The sequence below is a fragment of the Carcharhinus amblyrhynchos genome, chromosome 30 (assembly GCF_965287045.1).
Source record: "Carcharhinus amblyrhynchos chromosome 30, sCarAmb.v2.hapA, whole genome shotgun sequence".
NCBI classification, from domain to species: Eukaryota; Metazoa; Chordata; class Chondrichthyes; order Carcharhiniformes; family Carcharhinidae; genus Carcharhinus; species Carcharhinus amblyrhynchos.
In genome coordinates, this window is record NC_137353.1 from 30,599,235 (window position 1) to 30,618,460 (window position 19,226).

Consider the following 19,226-nt stretch of genomic DNA (forward strand, 5'->3'; position numbering starts at 1 on the left):
GTAGGCTTACATTAACACTGCAATGATGTTACTGTGAAAATCCCCTAGTCGCCACACTCTTGGTCCACTGCACTGTTGCACTATTCTATGACCGAGAGGGGGTCCTACAGAGAGACAGAGAGATACGAATAAGTTATATTCAGTACCAGAATGATCACTAGATAGAGAGATTTAAATATATGGAAATAAGATGTGACTTTGTGTCCCTGCGAGCGCCGAGGGGCACTACATTTACACTCTCTATATGTTGGAGAATTTTAATTACAATATTGCACATTGTTGCCTCCATGGTACTACAGTTCCCAGAGTGGATGCAGAACTACCCTTGCACAGAATGTTGCAAAGCAGTTTTATAGCCGGATATTAGGCTAGAAATGCTGCTAATGATACTGGATGCACACTTGATTTATTTTAGTGGTGACATTAACATGTTAATAAATGAATTACTGGCTACAGTACAAAGGAACATCATTATAACTCATGAAGCATTCAATCTCTGTTATCACTAGGGCTAATTTCGAAGCTACAGAGTTTTACACGCTAAAGCCACCTAATGGTTTTTGTTCTCACATATAACAAGGGACACTAATTAAGCAAAACGTGAGCTATTGGGAGCAAGGGCAGTGCATTTGTTTAAGTTTAGTTTAGTATATCTAATTTATTATTGTCACAAGTCGGCTAGCATTTACACTGCAGTGAAGTTACTGTGAAAATCCCCGAGTCGCCACAATCCGGTGACTGCTTGGGTGCACCGAGGGAAAATTTAGCATGGCCAATGCACATCTTTTGGGCTGTGGGAGGAAACCGGGGCACCCGGAGGAAAGGCATGCAGACGCGGAGAGAATGTGCAGACTCCGCACGGACAGTGACATTGAAGGAAAGAGCTTAAAACCACCGATGTGACAAAACACTAAGACCGAGCAAAGGGGTTACACTTAACCTTCCTAAAGATGTGACAAAGGCACTAGCTTCGTGCTAATGAAGATTCTAATAGGATGACATGTTAAATTAGAAGATGAGAACAAATAATTAAGACATCAATGATATCATTAATTTGCTGACAAAATCTATTGTCGTTTTGTTGAGATGGCTCTTGTATCTGAACACTTACCAAACGTTTCTCTTTTTGTCCCAGTGTCTCCAAACATTCTTTCATTTATGGAAATTTTCAGGAAAAATAGATTACAGAATGATCAGAAGGAAAGACAATATGGCAGACTACAAAAACAAAAAATGCTGGAAAATCTCAGCATCAGTGGAGAGAGAATAGAACCAATTTTCTGAGTCAGGATTTTATTTTCATTCAGTTGTGGGAGATGGGCGTTGCCACTTGGCCAACGTTTATTGCCCATCTCTCACTGCACTTTGGAGGGCAGTTGAGAGCCAACCACATTGCTTTGGCTCTGGAGTCACACGTAGGTTGGACTAGGTAAGGACAGCAGATTTCCTTCCCTAAAGGACATTAGTGACCCTTCGTCAGAGCACTCGAAACATTGGCTCTATTCTCTCGCCATAGATGCTGTCAAATGTGCTGAGATTTACCAGCATTATCTGTCTTTGCTTCAGATCCCAGCACCCGCAGTATTTTGCCTTTATCTTAGTATGGCAGACTGTGTTCAACATAGTTCACAAGCAGCAGTGAGCTTTATATGGACACTTTCCCCATATAGGAGAAAGATTTGTAGCAGTGTTTCACCAAAAATGATGCAATCAATCTCTCAGAAGACAACATCTAATAACAACCATATACATTAACATTATTAATTTTTTTTATTCACTTGTGGGAAGTGGGCGTCCCTGGCATTTATTACCCATCCATAATTGCCTGAGGGCAATTGAGAGTCAACCACTTTGCTGTGACTCAGGTTGTATCACAGCTTGGTACGGCTCCTGCTCTGGCCAAGACCGCAAGAAACTTTAAAAGGTCGTGAATGTAGCCCAATCCATCACACAAACCAGCCTCCCATCCATTGACTCTACACTTCCTGCTGCCTCGACAAAGCAGCCAGCATAATCAAGGATCCCACACACCCTGGACATACTCTTTCTTGTCCACCTTCCAAGAGGAAAAAGACTCAAAGGTCTGAGATCATGTACCAACCAACTCAAGAACAGATTCTTACCTGCTGCTGTCAGACTATTGAATGGACTTACCTCACATTCCCTCTGTCTCTACACCCTAGCTGTAACCATAACACTACATTTTGCACTCTCTTTTCCTGTTCTACGAAGGGTATGCTTTATCTGCATAGCATGCAAGAAACAATACCTTCCACTGTATGTTGATATATGTGACAATAATAAATCAAATATCGGCCAGACAAGGTAAGGTTGACGGATTTCCTTTCCTAAAGGACATTAGTGAACCAGATGAGTTTTTCCAACAGTAGACAATGGTTTAACAGTCATCAGTAGATTCACAATTCCAGATTTTTTTTTATTGATTTTAAATTCCACCAGCTGCCAAGGCAGGATTCGAACCCAGAACATTAGCTGAGGTTCTGGATTAATAGTCTAGCGATAATACCATGAGGCCATCACCTCCCCATTATTATAATTAATATTATAGTAATCATATACATAAAGGAGTTTGACTAGATTGATTTCAGAGATGAATGGTTTGTATTATGAAGAGACATTGAGCAGTTTAGCAAGAAACAATGCTTTTCGTTGTATACTAATACATGTGACAATAACAAATCAAACCAAATCTAATCAAATATACTCTCTTGAGATTAGAAAAATGAGAAGATATCTAACAGATATACAAGATGCTAAAGGGGATTGACAGGGTAGACAGAATGCTTCCTCTCGTCGGGCAATCTATAACAATCGGTCATAATTTTAAGATAAAGATGGAAGATTTAAAACAGAGTTTAGGAGAAACTTCTTCTCTCAAGGGGTTGTGAATCTGTGGAATTCACCATCTTAGAGTGCGGTGGATGCCAGAACATTTGAATATATTTAAGGAGGAGATAGACAGATTTTTAGTTAGTAATGAACATAGAACATGGAACATTACAGCACAGTACAGGCCCTTCGGCCCTCGATGGGTTGTGGGGTTGTGGAAAGCAGAGGCAGGAAAGTGGTGCTGAGGCCAAGATGAGATCATCAATGATCATACTGAATGGCGGAGCAGGCTCGAGGGGCTGAATGGCCTCCTCATGCTCCTGCTTCCTATGTTTTTCTATTATTAACATTTTTGCCACCATACGCATTAATATTAGAAAAAACTAAACATACCAAAACGCTTAAAAAAAGTGGGTTAAAAGAAAACAATTTCCTTTCTTCAGCAAAGCAGGGTAACAGTCCAGTAGTTAAAGTACTGACAAAAGTGGGTCTTAATTCCAAATTTATTTAATGAACTGAATTCGAATTATCCAGCCTCAATTGCAGGATTTGAATGCAGGTTGCCGAATCAATCGTTCAGGCCCCTGAATTAATTATCCAGTAACATGATCACAATGCTCCTATTACCCACTAGGGCACACCTATTGTGAAGTTGTGATTGTTCCATTGTATGGTATAACAAACAAAAGTTATAACCATTGGATTTTCTTATAGATGGTTATGTCTTGAACTGTCTCCTTTAATTCAAGATAAAAAGGAATATTTTGGTGTGACGTGATATTAAACCTGCCCAGAGACAGGCCCATGGGACCTAGTTACCATGGGGAATGAAGCCCAGGTCAAAACTTGTTGAAAGTAAGGTGCAAGTTTTAATATCTAGACATCTAGACAAGGTGACTGTTCTTGAGGTACAGGCACTTGGAGGCAGCTGGCCAGAGTGCTTTTGAGGAAGTAGACCCATACCATGTGCTGCCACGCCGGCACAGTTTACAGGTTAACCTGCAAGCAGTGAACTGGTAAGGATGGACCACCAATCTGATGAAAGAAGTGGTGCAGAGTTAATAACCAAAGAGCCCAAAGATATGCAGATTAAGTGTATTGACCATACTAAATTGCCCCTTAACCTCCCGGTTATGTGTAAATTAGAGGGATTAGCAAGGTAAATATGTGGGGTGATGGGGATACGGCCTGGGTGGGATTGTAGTCAGTGCAGACTCGATGGGTCGAATGGCCTCCTTCAGCACGAGGGATTCTATTAAAAGTAAAGCTACAAGAGGAAGGAGTGGGAAAGATTGGGAATTGGAAGGACTGGGAAAGGGAAGGGAGAAGGACTAGCAGGAAGAGCAGTGGGAAAGACTGGGATTGTGAAGAACTGTGAGTGGGAAAGATGGGAAGGAAAGGGAGTGGGAAGGAGTGGGAGAGGGAAAGCTTGGGGGTAGGAATGATGGAGTGAGAAAAATGATTGTGCTTCCGTGACTTTTCACTGTAGCATGAAAATCATATCTGCAACTTATACATAGGCAGTGAATTTTTGTGCTGCACACAGGGCCAACTTCAGCTTCGAAAAGATACTTGTAAATTATTGGGCAGTGAAGCAAAATGAAAATGAGAAACACTCGAACAAAGAGAATTCTTTTTCTCTCACATTTTTCCAATTCTTCCCGGTCTTCCTCTTCACGCAAGCTTGCTCAGGTACCTTGTGCAAATGTTCACTCTTCATCATGAACTCAGCAGGGTGGCGCAGTGGCACAGTGGTTAGCATTGCTGCCTCACAGCACGACGGACATAGGGTTGATTCCCGGCTTGGGACGCTGTCTGTGCAGGGTCTGCACATTCTTCCCGTCTCTGAGTGGGTTTCCTCGGGTTCCTTCCCAGATGTTCAAAAAGGCTTGTTGGTTAGGTGCATTGGCCATGTTAAATTCTCCCTCAATGTACCCCAACAGGCGCCGGAGCGTGGTGACTAGGGGATTTTCACGGCGGACAGGAGGAAGAGTGTTACTGCACTGTCCTCTGTAATTTGTTTAAGCAGGAAAGAAAGCTTAAAGTGAATTAAAATAATCATTAAACCATGGAAACACACTTCTTGCAGTAAAGAAAAGGTGAATCATTTCTTGTTTTTATTCCAATTAGTTGCTTGGCAGGAAATCAGATAGCTTAAAAAACATAATTATCAAAAGATGCATACTAATTAGAAGCTATTAACTTGCGTGCTCCTCCACTTTGCTTGGTTTTCGACTCTAACTGAAATAAGTTTCTCGAGTTGCCGCTGAAAATCGAAAGCAGCTGCTCCGTCAGATAGTGTTGAATCGTTTGTTAGGGTTAATAAGAGGTTATTCCGTGGATTTTGTTTCTCTTTAAACAGTGGCACCCGGAGCACTTTTGGAGAGATTTTGCTTTTGTTTTGTTTGAGGACCCCACTGTCGCTAATTGTCCTCCCAAAAATGTTCCTTCTGCATCACACACTATGTAAATGAAGTTAGGCTGAGAACGTGTTTCTATAAAGATAAGACACAAAAATAAAATGAGGGCTTTGGGAGGTTTTCTAATTCTACCTTGGAGGAACTGGCAGTGTGGATGGTTGCAGCTGGTGGTGAGAATGTGTCCAGGTTGGTTCCATCTCGAGGAACAGTTATGGTCAGGCACCGTGAAGATATGATTCCTGGAGACAAACCAAACTTTGATTGACGAATATTTCAAGCAGAGAAAGACGCAGGGTTATTGCGAGAGAGCACAATAGTGCGATTCAACCTGGATTGCCATAGTAAAGAGATAGCATGGACACAATGGGCAGAGTGGGTCCCTTCAATGCTTGAAACTTCTTAAGGTCAATTTAAGCTAAGATGCGGAAATGCTGGCATTGGACTGGGGTGGGCACAGTAAGAAGTCTCACAACACCAATTGGTTTATTTGGATTCACGAGCTTTCAGAGTGCTGCTCCTTCATCAGGTAAGTGGAATCACACTTGATGAAGGAATAACGCCCCAAAAGCTCATGATTCCAAAAAACCTCTTGGACTTTAACCTGGAATTTAAACTAAGGCAGGCAAAGGCTTAATACAAAAATGAAGGGTGGGATCTTCCTGCTGGGCGGGGTCTTCTATTCCATCTGAGGTGACCCCTTGCGGTGGGTGGGTGACTTTGGCAGGAATGGAAGATCCCGCCAGCAGCCATTGGTGAACCCTCTCTGCCACTGGGGTGGGAGGGGTTGGAAAATCCCGTCCTAAATCCTCCGAGAGTTTAGACTTTAATCAATGACTGGAAGGGAGAATAAATGATACTTAAGAAATATGAACATAAGTTGGCCATTTGGCCCTTTGGGCCTGCTGTCCCTTTCAGTATGATAATGGCTGCTGCTCCCTCAACACCACTTTTCCATACCACTCAAATAAATCCTAATTCCATTCATCTCCCAAAGTCTATCAATCTCTGTCTTTAATGTACTCAATGATTGTGCACCCCACCCTCTAGGGTAGAGAATTTCAAAGATTCACCAGCCTCTGTATGTTGGGGTGAAGCCCCTTTAAGGGAACGAGTCAGATGATCCTGGGTGTGGGATGATTTGCCCAGAAACCGCCCTAAGGGGGCAGTTGTTATTTGGGGTATGGGACCGAATAAGTCTGCAATAAATACCCATGTCCCTGACCCCTCTCTGTGGAGTGATACTTCCTGGTGGTAAAGAATCTAACACACCGAGTGAAGAAATTCCTCCTCAACTCAGTCCCAAATGGTCAACACCTTAATTCTGAGACCATGACCTCTACTTTTAGACCCTACAGCCAGAGGAAACATTCTCGCAGCGTGCCATCTGTCCAGCGCCTTAAGAATGTTCCATGTTTCCAATGTAACCTTCTCTCAAAATCTCAGGCAGAAAGGCCAGTGTATTCAATCTCTCCTCATAAACCTTTACTCTCATCTCAAAAATCAGTCCAATAAGCTATTGTTGCACTTGCTCTAAGGCAATGATATCCTTCCTCGGATGGTGAGACTAAATTCATACACCACATTCCAAGGGTGGCTTCATTCAGGCCCAATATGATTAGGCAAGACTTTCCCAGTAAACTCCACTCTGTTGTAATGTAGGCTATAGAGTCATAGAACAATACAGCGCAGAAACAGGCCCTTCGGCCCACCCATGCCTATCATGCTGCCCTCCCAATTGCCTGTGTCTGGCCCGTATCCCTATAATCCTTTCCCATCCATGTACTAACCCAAATGCTTTTTAAATGTTGCTATTGTACCTGTCTCAACCACTTTCTCTGGCAGTTCATTCCATACACGCACCATCCCCTGGGTGAAGAAGTTGCCCCTCAGGTTCCTTTCAAATCTTTTCCCCGACCTTAAACTTAAGCCCTCTGGTTTTCAATTCCCCTTCCCTGGGTAAAAGACTATGCACGTTCATCCCACCTATTCCCCTCATGATTTTATAACACTTCAATAAGATCATCTCTCATTGTCCTATGTGCCAGGGAATAAAGTCCCAGCCTGGCCAACCTCAGGCCCACTAGTCCTGCCAACATCCGTGTAAATCTTCTCTGCACTCTTTCCAGGTTGTCAATGTCTTTCCCATAACAGAGTAACCAAAACTGTGCACAATACTCCAAGTGCAGCCTCACCATTGACATATACATACAAGTGGCATCGAGCAAGAACACATTAGTTGTACCTCTGGGCTGCAAGCATGTCACCTCATGCATTGATTAATGTACAATTGATCGTTGCAACAAGACCACAATTATCAACAATTTGACCTCTAATTTTATGGGTATACATAAGAACATAAGAACATAAGGAATAGGAGCAGGAGTAGGCCATTTAGCCCTTCAAGCCTGCCCCTCCATTCAATAAGATCATGGCTGATCTGAAGTGGATCAGTTCCACTTTCCTGCCTGCTCCCCATAACCCTTAATTCCCTTGTCGATCAGAAATCTATCTACCCGTGACTTAAATATATTCAACGAGCTAGCCTCCACCCACTTCAATGGGTAAGGAATTCCAGAGATTCACCACCCTTTGAGTGAAGAAGTTCCTCCCAACTCTGTTCTAAACTGCACCACCTCCCCCTCCCCGACTTATTTTGAGGCTATGTCCTCTAGTTCTGCTATCCTTTCTAAGTGGGAAGAATCTCTCTACCTCTACCCTGTCTAGCCCCTTCATTATCTTGTAGGTCTCTATAAGATCCTCCCTCAGCCTTCTAAACTCTAATGAGTACAGACCCAGTCTATTCAATCTCTCTTCATAAGCTAACCCCCTCATCTCTGGTATCAGCCTGGTGAACCCTCTCTGTAGGCTATACAACTATAACATAAATGTACCCAACTCCTTTACTCAGTGCCCTGACTGATGAAGGTCAGTGTCCTAAATATCATCTCCACCACCCTTTCGACCTGTGACACCGCTTTCAACAAACTATGTATTTATACTCCTAGGTCCCTCTGTTGCTCATCACTACCTCTGGTCCTACCATTAGTCCTAATGTGATATAATAGAAGGAGTAGCAACTATCAAATGGAACAAAACTATTTATTAATTATAATAACTATTTGCAGAGAGTGAGAATGGTATCGAATGCTTTGACTCCCTAACCTGGCTGTCTGGGACAGCCTGCACTCAGCCTTTGTTTCACACTTCTTGGCCCAATTGGCCAAACAGGTCATTAAACTTTGCAAAACCTCAGCCCTGAAGGTGGCTCGCTACTACAGCTGACAAGCCGTTTGCCTTCCTGTTTGCCCGTTTTACCTCCGTGTTGACCTTCTGTGATCTGTGGATAAGGACACTAAGGTTCCCTTCAATACCAACAACTCCCTCTCCCTCACCTTGTCAAAAATACTCCATTCTTCTGCCTCCCCTCCCAAAATGGATAACTTCACACTTCATCACCGCGGTTCAGATTTTCCTCACACTTCGTCAGATTTCCCTCCTGGGCTGGGTGAGCAGAGACAGAGGGGTGGAATTCCCAACTCCGCAAACCCAGCCTTTAAAAGCGGCTGCCTGGATGTGTCAGATACTTGGTCCAGGTGGGACGGGCTGGATTAGAAGTTGGGGCAGGTGGCAGACGACCAAGGAAGAACTGTCCAAAGAGTTACCGTGGTCATCGAAACGATTGCATAAGGTTCAGAGCTGCCTTTACCTGGTAATCTGCACACCTTGGGTTTCACACTCATGGCCTACCAGAATTGGACTTCGGTGAAAGCAGCTGGTGATTTAAATGATCGGTTGTCTCCACAAACTGTGCATGTGCGCAATGCACCTTTCCCCCAATACCCCCGCACCCATAAAAGCAGCACGTGCTGTAGTGGAGAGGCTGGAGTGGGGTTGCAGTGGGGGTGAGGGAGGCATGGTGGGACCTCTGATCTTCAGGTGTTTCCATTCTATTTGCTACGATGCCAAACATTTGGGCCCATGTTACATATACCAATACCGTATTCTCTAATTGAACTTGTTTGTATAATTTAAAAGTCTATTTGCCTCTTCCTCAGATTTTCACCTAGCGTTATATCATCAGCATGTGTGTACATGTTGTAACGGCTTCACCGAGACCATGAGGTTGGCCTCTTGGAGTATGAGCTCCCTGATTGAGGCCATAATTGTCTGCTCAATCAGGAGATCTCACCTGTATATGAATATGGGTGTTTCAGGTCCCCTTGTACTCTGGATTCTGACTGTGAATCTTAGGAGTGGAATACAGTTGTAAGCAAAGGGAATCTGGTGATGGAGTACCGGCCTCTGAGGAGTTATTTCACATACTACACTTGGTTCCCTCAGGGGGCAGTATGGTGGAACAGTGGTTAGCGCTGCTGCCTCACAGCACCAGGGACCTGGGTTCGATCCCTGCCTTGGGTCACTGTCTATGTGGAGTCTGTACATTCTCCCAATGTCTGCGTGTGTTTCCTCTGGGTGCTCTGGTTTCCTCCCACAGTGTATAGATGTACATGCTAGGTGGATTGGCCATGCTAAATTGCTCCTTAGTGTCAGGGAGACTAACTAGCATAAGTGCATGGGGTTATGGGGATAGGGCCTAGGTGAGATTGTGGTCAGTGAAGACTCAATGAGCTGAATGGTCTCCCTCTGCAGTGTAGAATTCTACGATTCAGTTCTATCTAAGCTATTGGCACAGACTAAATATCTGAGATCCAAGCACTGACTCTTCTCAAATCTTACTAGCTGTAACTCCAATATTCATTTTAGTAAAAGTAAACAAAAAACTAAATTAAGAACATTATTAAACCATTGTGATGGTCCAATTAATGTTACTACCAAACAAATCAAATCCCAGGATAAAACCTGGCTTGATGAATGAATCCTAACTTTTATTGTTTTGTTCAGAAACAACTGAACAACTCCTGAACAAAGTCACAGGAGTCAGCTGATGAACTTTTAACAAAACATTTATTAATCTTGAATATATTGGCTAGGCTACTCCCAAAAGAATTCTAAGTCCCCAGTTTGTGGGAAGATGGGAGTAGCTTCCGTTGTTTTTATAAACGTAATTTCCAGAGTGAATCTCCCACACTTTCTGCATCCCAGAGTGCCCTACCATGATTCGCTCTGATAATCTGGGGTTGGAGCCTATTCCTGCTGGAGAGGTCGGCAGCATAGTGCTGAGTGGGCCACTGCGCGTGCACTGATCAGTCAGTGCATTGCCAGCCTCCCAATCGCTGGCCAGCCCACAACCCCACATCGCTGACCCTCCAATTCCCCCCACCCCCGATTGCTGGCCTCCCGGAAATCCCTCGGCAATCCCCGATGTCCTTCCTTCCCCATAGCTGACCAACCCAGATCTCCCTATTCCCCCTTCCCAGACAGCTCTGAACACCCCCCTGACATTCCCGACATCGCCCCCCCACCCTTGCAGCCCCAACACCCCCTACCCAGATGGCCAACTCCGAATACCCTCCTCCCTCCCTCTGCCAGCAAACTCAATGCAGACTGGCAGTGGGAACCCCATCATCTCCACCACTTGTGCCCCAAATAGGCCATGCCCTGAACAGGCCCCATCCTGTCTGGCCCTGCCCCTTGAGTAGTGCCAGTTTGCCCCTTGGGCAGTGCCAGGGTGCCAGGCTGGCATTAATAGGTTCCATTTTCACCATTCATTATATTAAGGCAAGACATGATAAACAAAATGGGTTCGGTTGAGGAATGACTAACCTACCTTGTGCACACAATCATCCTGTGCTTTCTCCCTGAGAATATATCAGGTAATTAAACACATCATCGCTTTCTTAACTGACTTCAAAGGGATCCGCTGTTGATATTAAATAGTCAAAATTCAAGGAATGACAATCTGACTTTTCAGATCTTAAGAGTGTACACAGTGTGTAAACTGCCTGAGACATGAAGAATAAACATAATGAATTATAGCTGACACCATTCAATGAATCAGATGAAGAAATTATCAGATTCTTTTGCTGAGGTACTGAATAACTCACTGCTGAACAAATTCAGTCTGTTTATGGTGTACTGTTTCTGTAATAATTGAAAAGACTCAAATACAAGTTATTGGCTACAACCTCATGTTACAAAATAAGATGTATTATTGATTTTGGTTGCTTTGCATTCAGTTTTAGCATCAATGGGATCTGGAATGTAGCCTGAAATCAATACAAAATGGTGTTGCAGCAAACAGTTATATGAGTAACAATAGCATTAAGAATGTCAATTTATTTTATTCTGGATTACCATGAAGTTGTATGGATGGAGTTCAGTAGAGAACAGGAGCAGCGCTAACAGTTCAAAGGGTTGTGAATATAGCCCAGTCCATCACGCAAACCAGCCTTCTATTCACTGACTCCATCTACACTTGCTGCTACCTCAGACAAGCAGCCAACATAGCCAAAGACCCCGGACATTCTCTCTTCTACCTTCTTCCCTCAGGAGAAAGATATGAAAGCCTGAGGTCACGTACCCACCGACTCAAGAACAGCTTCTTCCCTGTTGCTGTCAGACTTTTGAACGGACCTATCTCATATCAAATCGATCTTTTTCTACACCCTAGCTATGACTGTAACACTACATTCTGCTCTCTCTCCTTTCCTTCTCTCCAATGTACTCTATGAACAGTCTGTGTAGTGTGCAAGAAATAATACATTCCATTGTATCCTAATACATATGACAATAATAAATTAAATCAAATCAAATCAAGTCCAAATGTTACAAAAGGGGTAGAAGGAATGAGAGAACATTCATGAATTAAAGACCAAGGGAGATTATTATAAATTTGATTTGATCTGATTTGATTTATTATTGCAACATATATTAATATAGAGTGAGAGGTATTGTTTCTTATGCACTATGCAGACAAAGCATATCATTCACAGAGAAGGAAATGAGAAAGTCCGGAATGTACTATTACAGTCATAGCTAGGGTGTAGAGAAAGATCAACTTTATGCGAGGTAAGTCCATTCAAAAGTCTGACAGCAGCAGGGAAGAAGCTGTTCTTGAGTCAGTTGGTACATGACTTCAGAATTTTGTATCTTTTCCTGACGGAAGAAGAGGGAAGAGAGAATGTCCGGCATGTGTGGGGTCCTTATTATGATGGCTGCTTTACCGAGGCAGCTGGAAGTGTACACAGTCAATGGATGGGAGGATCGTTTGCATGATGGATTCATGACCCTTTAGTTTCTTGCGTCTTGGTCGGAGCAAGAGTCATACCAAGCTGTGATACAATCAGAAAGAATGCTTTCTATGGCGCATCTGTAAAAGTTGATGAGAGTCGTAGCGGACATTGCCAAAGAATAAAAGAGGCAAATGACAAGAATAAAACAAAGAGACACATGAAAGCATTGAGTGAAGCATTAGGTTTCTTCTGACATTAAAGGAATATATATTTCTGATCAGAAAGGTAGTGCCACAATCTTCTGTAACTTCAGAGAGATGTGGCCTGCCTGTCAATGTTGTACAGCATTCTGATCAGATCGCAACAGAGTTCCTGGTGCTTAAGCTGAACTTTCATGTCTATTCTTGGATCTGCACAGGTCCATCTTCCCATGCTGTAAACGTCCATGGAATTTTATATACTATCTCCCCCCCTCCCCCAAACCCCCGCCCTCCCCCGTGAAGCTCTCCCTGGGAGCATCATCTCTGCAGTAAAAATAAACACCAAGTGCTGAAAGGGCTAGTGAGAGCTGAATAAAGAACGTTGACCCGTGCGTTGGTGGGAGGAATGGCATTATCCTGGTTACTGAGGTGTTTGGCCCCAGATGTCCGCAGGGTCCAGTTGGTGAAAAAAAAATCCATCCTGGGTTACAATTCTCTCCACATCCGCTTGACTTGGTGCTCTCTTCAGAAAACGATGAACCAGTAAGAAAAAAAGGAATCTGTCAAAAAGCAAGTCGGATCAACCCCCCCAACACCTATTATTTGTGGTGCAGACAATTGGATTCACAGGCACAGCGAGAATCAGAAACTCTTTGTAGCCTGTTGTATGGTTTCTGTAAATTAAAATACTTATCCCACTGTTATGTAAACAGCAAAAGAGAAATTCCTCCCCATCTTTCTCCTCACTCCCTAATTGAGAATTTTAAGATGCGGAATACTTGCTCTCTCATGCAGCGAGAAGAAATAATCTTTTTTCCTATGCACCCTGTCAGTTCTTTCCTGATTTTAAATACTTGAATTAAACCTCCTCCTAGCCTTTTCCACTTCAGTGGAAAGGGTCTTGCTATTGCAAGCCTCTCCTCATATAAAAAAATGTGGTTATTTATTTTATATTCCTCTCCAGTTGCCAGCATGTTTCTCACCTTACAACCTGTTAAAAACTAGATACAGGCTATTAAGTATTATCGGCTTTTTACAGTTCTAACGCTTCCAGCCTTTTTGTTTTCATGTGATCAGTTCTCTAAAGGCTTCCTGGAACTTGACACAGTGTGAGCAATGCCTTGGGAAATCGTGTGGTTAAAAAACATAAAGGGTTTTAACCAGGTTGCCACAAATGTGACACTCTGCAAACATCCAACCTATTCAAAGAGATCTCAAAAAGATTTTTACAGAATCATACAGTGCAGAAGAGGCCCTTCGGCCCATTGAGTCTGCACCAACCCATGAGAAACACCTGAATTCCCGCCTAATCTCGCTTATCAGCGCTTGGCTCATAGCCTTGAATGTTATGATGTACCAAGTACTCATGTAGATACTTATTAAAGGATACAGGGCAACTTGCCTCTACCACCCTCCCAAGTGGTGCATTCCAGATCATCACTACCCTCTAGTTTTCCTTCCATCCCCCCCAAATTCCCTGCCCCTCACCTTGAACTTTTGTCCATCCCCTCCTGAGTGACCCTTCAACTCAGGGGAACAGCTGTTCCTTATTCACTCTGCCCATGTCCTTGACAATCTTGTACACCTCAATCAGGTCGTCCCTCAGCCTTCTCTGCTCCAACAAAAACAACCCAAGCCTTTCCAACCTCTCTTCATAACTTAAATGTTCCATCGCAGGCAGCATCCTGGTGAATCTCCTCTGCATCCCCCTCGCCAGTGCAATCATAATGTGGTGACCAGAACTGCGCAAAGTACTCCAACTGAGGCCTCACCAAATTTCTATACAATTCCAACATGGCTTCCCTGTTTTTGTAATCTATGTGTGAAATCTCACAACACCAGGTTAAAGTCCAGCAGGTTTATTTGGTAGGAAACACCACTAGCTTTCGGAGCACTGCTCTTTTGTCAGGTGAGTGACGAACCTATGCCTCAATTGATAAAAGCAAATGTCCCGCATGTCTTTTTTAACCACTCTACTTACATGCCTTTCCGTCTTCAGAGAATATGGACAAATGTCAAAGTCCCTTTGTTCTACAGAACTTCCTAGTGTCATGCCGTTCATTTAATATTTCCTTGTCAAATTACTCCTTCCGAAGTGTAGCACCTCACACTTTTCAGGGTTAAATTCCATCTGCCACTTATCTGCCCATTTGACCATCTTGTCTATAACTTCTTGTAGTCCAAGATACTTAGCCTCACTGTTAACCGCCCGGCCAATCTTTGTGTCATCTGCAAACTTATTAATTCTACGCCCACATAGTCATCTATGTCTTGTATATAAATGACAAATAATAGGGGACCCTACACAGATCCATGTGGTATGCCACAGGACACTGGCTTCCAGTCACTAAAGCAGTCTTCTATCATCACTCTCTGTCTCCAAAAACTGAACTAATTCTGAATCTACTTTATCAAATTACCCTGTATTCCATGTGCATTTACCTTCTTTACAAATCTCCCATGTGGCACCTTGTCAAAGGCTTTGCTGAAATCCATATAAACTACATCAACTGCACTACCCTTATCTACACACTTAGTCACCTCCTCAAAAAGTTCAATCAAATTTGTTAGGCATGACATTCCTCTGACCAAGCCATGCTGATTATCCCTGATCACGTCTTGCTTCTCCAGATGGTGTTAGATGCTCTCCTTCAGAAGTTTCGCCAATAGTTTCCCTCCTACTGATGTGAGACTCACTGGTCTGTATTTCCCTGGTTTATCTCTACAACCCTTCTTAAATAACGGACCCACATTAGTTGTTCTCCAGTCATCTGACACCTTCCCCATGGCCAGAGAGGAATTGCAAATTTGGGTCAGAGCCCCTGCAATTTCTTCGGTCGCCTCCCACAACAGTCTGGGGCACAATTCATCCGGACTTGGAGATCTCATATTGCTTTCTTCCAAACTGGAAGTTTGAAACACTTCCCTAGTCTGTAGACTTCACTCACATGCAGCAATTACCCTCTGACTGACCACGTAATATTTTAAATGCAGAAATTAAAGTTGATGGCCTTCCAGTAACATAGGAGGCTAATAGCAACTGCACCTCTGTAGTAGACTAATACTGAGTGCTGTGTGGTATAATACCTCTACCCTATATCATGCGTGGTGCCACCAGAGATCTACCAGTGAGATTTTTAAAAAGTATTTTCAAGGTTTCTTGGGTGATGGGATGAATTAGAATAAAGAACAAAGAAATTAACAGCACAGGGGCAGGTCCTTTGGCTCTTCAAGCCTGCACCAACCATGCTGCCTGATTGAACTAATATCCCCTACCCTTCCAGGGACCATATCCCTCTATTCCCATCCTATTCATGTATTTGTCCAGATGCCCCTTAAAAGTCAGTATCGTATCTGCTCCCACTACCTCACCCGGCAACGGGTTCCAGGCACCCACCGCTCTCTGTGTAAAAAACTTGCTTCATATATCTCCTTTAAACCTTGCCCCTCGCACCTTAAACCTATGCCCCCCTAGTAATTGATTCTTCCACCCTGGGAAAAGCTTCTGACTATCCATTAGATGGACTGAATGGCTTTACTTTGATGCCTGATTCTCATTGCATTATCACCAGACCAATTGGATTAGCATTCATCACTCCCACAATGGGGAGGACACAGTCTGTTATTTCTAAGTAATATTTATTCATAATATGCATGGATTTACTCACTGTTCCCTTCCCTGTTCATTTCTGCCCTTCATGGTTGAATATATTCACAAGGTGGCTTCTCATCCTCCCACATGTTGATGGGAAGGTTATCCAAGCGTGGTCAATGCCACTTACTGAGGAGAAGCTGTTTGGGTGAATACTAATAGACAATATATCAGGGACTATGGCGGAGTATTGTCTATCAGCTCAAAGCTGGTACCTAGTAGAGCAGTGAAGGGTTCACAAACTAGAGTTGTGCCGTTCACCAACATTGTCTTTCACTCCCCTCTTCTGTGTCCGCCCATCACTCTTACCTCCATTTCCCCTTCAGTCAGAGAAAATGGAGCTGTGTGGATACATCTGTGCAATATATGCTTGCCGGTGTCAAACTGTTGGTTAAGAATCAAACTTTAAAAGCCCACAGAACTGTCGGCAGAAAGCACAGCAAGCTAGGCTGCAGCCAGTGTGACTAATGTAATATGGGACTCTCTCCTGGAACTAATCTCACACCACTTGCCTATACTTGATCGGGTGACTTCACATCCACATTACACTTCACAGTTGGAGTTATTATGAAGTTGAAGCTCCTTTGCATCAGTGCAACATGTGGGGCTTAACTGGACTAGCTGGTAAAGAAGCATGTTGTTCAGAGATTGTTCTGGAAACACAGGGTAGGCCCATCCAATCCAGAGAAATAATGAACCAGTGTCACAGTTGTTGATCCAGATGCCTAGGGTGGGATTTTCTGGCTGTGCTCACCCCAATGCTGGAAAATCCGACCCAAGGTCCATGAACATCAACAAACTGAGGGCAGCACGGTGGCACAGTGGTTAACACTGCTGCCCCACAGCACCAGGGACCTGAGTTCAATTCCAGCCTCAGGTTACTGTCTGTGTGGAAGTTGCATGTTCTCCCCATGTCTGCATGGGTTTTCTCCTGGTGCTCTGGTTTCCTCCCACAGTCCAATGTTGTGTGGATTAAGTGGATTGGCCGTGCTAACATTGTCCCTTAGTGATAGGCGGACTGGGTAGGGTAAATGCATCTTGTATTGAACCTAGGGCCTGGGTGGGATTGTGGTCAGTGCATACTCGATGGGCCAAACGGCCTACCTCTACACTGTAGGATTCTGTGATCTTTTGCATGGTCAATGTCCCACCCGCTTCGATTTCCATGGCAGGCAGGACAGGAAAATTTTGCCCCTTTAGCTTCTTCTTTACCCTTCTGTAACGATCAGTCCCACCCATTCCCTCGCCATTGAACACCTTGCTGGAAAACATGGGCCTGATTTTGACCCATATGCAGCTCATCTACTTACGCAGAGTTAAAGTCAGGCCCATGCGTGTGTGTGGACAAGGGATGAGGTCATGCTGAGCTGTGATGGTCTCCTTAGCTGAATAACCCACAGACATTCATTGTCAAATCATTCAGAGGCTCAGAGCTCTCTAGAAAGAGAAGACCTGTTGAACATCCAGCTTGTCCCTACTTAGACACAGTTGAAATACATGCTCCCCGGCCCTCTCCAATCTGCCAATGTCTATCAATTGATTTGAAATACAACTCATAGTGTCAGGATCCTCCTGAATATTTTAAACACTAAAGCCTTGATCTTTGGTTTTGTGCCTTTGGCCTTCATTTCATCCTCCTCCTCACTCAAACACAAGTCAACAGGTCTAGAATATTGATATTCATTTCAACCCTGCCTCTGTTTAAAACTCTGCTCAACGAAACAGCAAGAAAAATTTTTCCAACTACCGCTAAATATATTTACTCTCGCAAAATATACTAACTACCACTAAATATACTTACTACTGCAAAATATACTATTACTAAATATACTAACTACTGCAAAATATACTATCACTAAATATACTAACTACTGCAAAATATACTATCACTAAATATACTAACTACTGCAAAATATACTATCACTAAACATACTACTGCAAAATATACTAACAACCTCTAAATGTACTTGCTACTGCAAAATATACTAACTATTACTAAATATACTAACTACTGCAAAATATACTAACTACCACTAAATATACTAACTACCACTAAATATATTAACTGTCACAAAATATGCTAACTATCACTAAACATATGAACTGTCGCAAATATACTACCACTAAATGTGCTAACTACTACAAAGTATATTAGCTGTCGCAAAATATACTATCATTAAATATATTAACTTCGCAAAATATGCTAACTACCGCTAGATATACTAATGCAAAATATACTAACTACCACTAAACATACTAACTATTGCTAACTATATTAATTGCCCCGAATGCTGAAAATCAGAAACGAAAGCAGAAAGTTCAGAAAACACTCAGCAGGTTAGTCAGCATCACAGAAGGCTTAGACACAATGAAGGCATTTTGACCCCTCAGTCTCAGCAGGGTGGGGTCAAAATCCTGTGAAATTCAAAAGGTGTAGTTCACTTCGGCTTAACCGGGTTTCCTGATTTTCATTGCCCTTCGCTGATGGCGTACCAAAGCGGAACAGAATCCAGAAGACAGAGGAGGGAAAAAACAGCCCGACTGAGAATGTAGTCAGGTTAACACAATGCTCTGACAGAGAACCTCTCATTCCTCATTTAGTCTGCACCAGGCTTTCCAATTAAACACCTAACAAGACTTTCCCTGTCCTCTCTCTTGTGTGTTTGTGTTGTTGATTTGCCCAATGTTCTTTTTGTTCTGTTCCTTTTTTAAATGCTGTTGATCATTCCAGCCCTGATAAACCAGCTGAGTGTTTCCATTAATTTCTCCTTTGGTTACTGTGCTTATTCCAGCCTGTCATCTCCATTTTGCTGCCAGATTGCCAGTCTGTGCCCTCATCACTTCAAAGCTCGATTTGGGTACCTCCCTCTGAGTTGGCCACCTCACATGAGCTCACTGTACGATTCAGGTCTTTACTGGCACCAGGTTTGCATATTCCATTCCCAGTATCTCTCCGGGTTCCACTAAATAT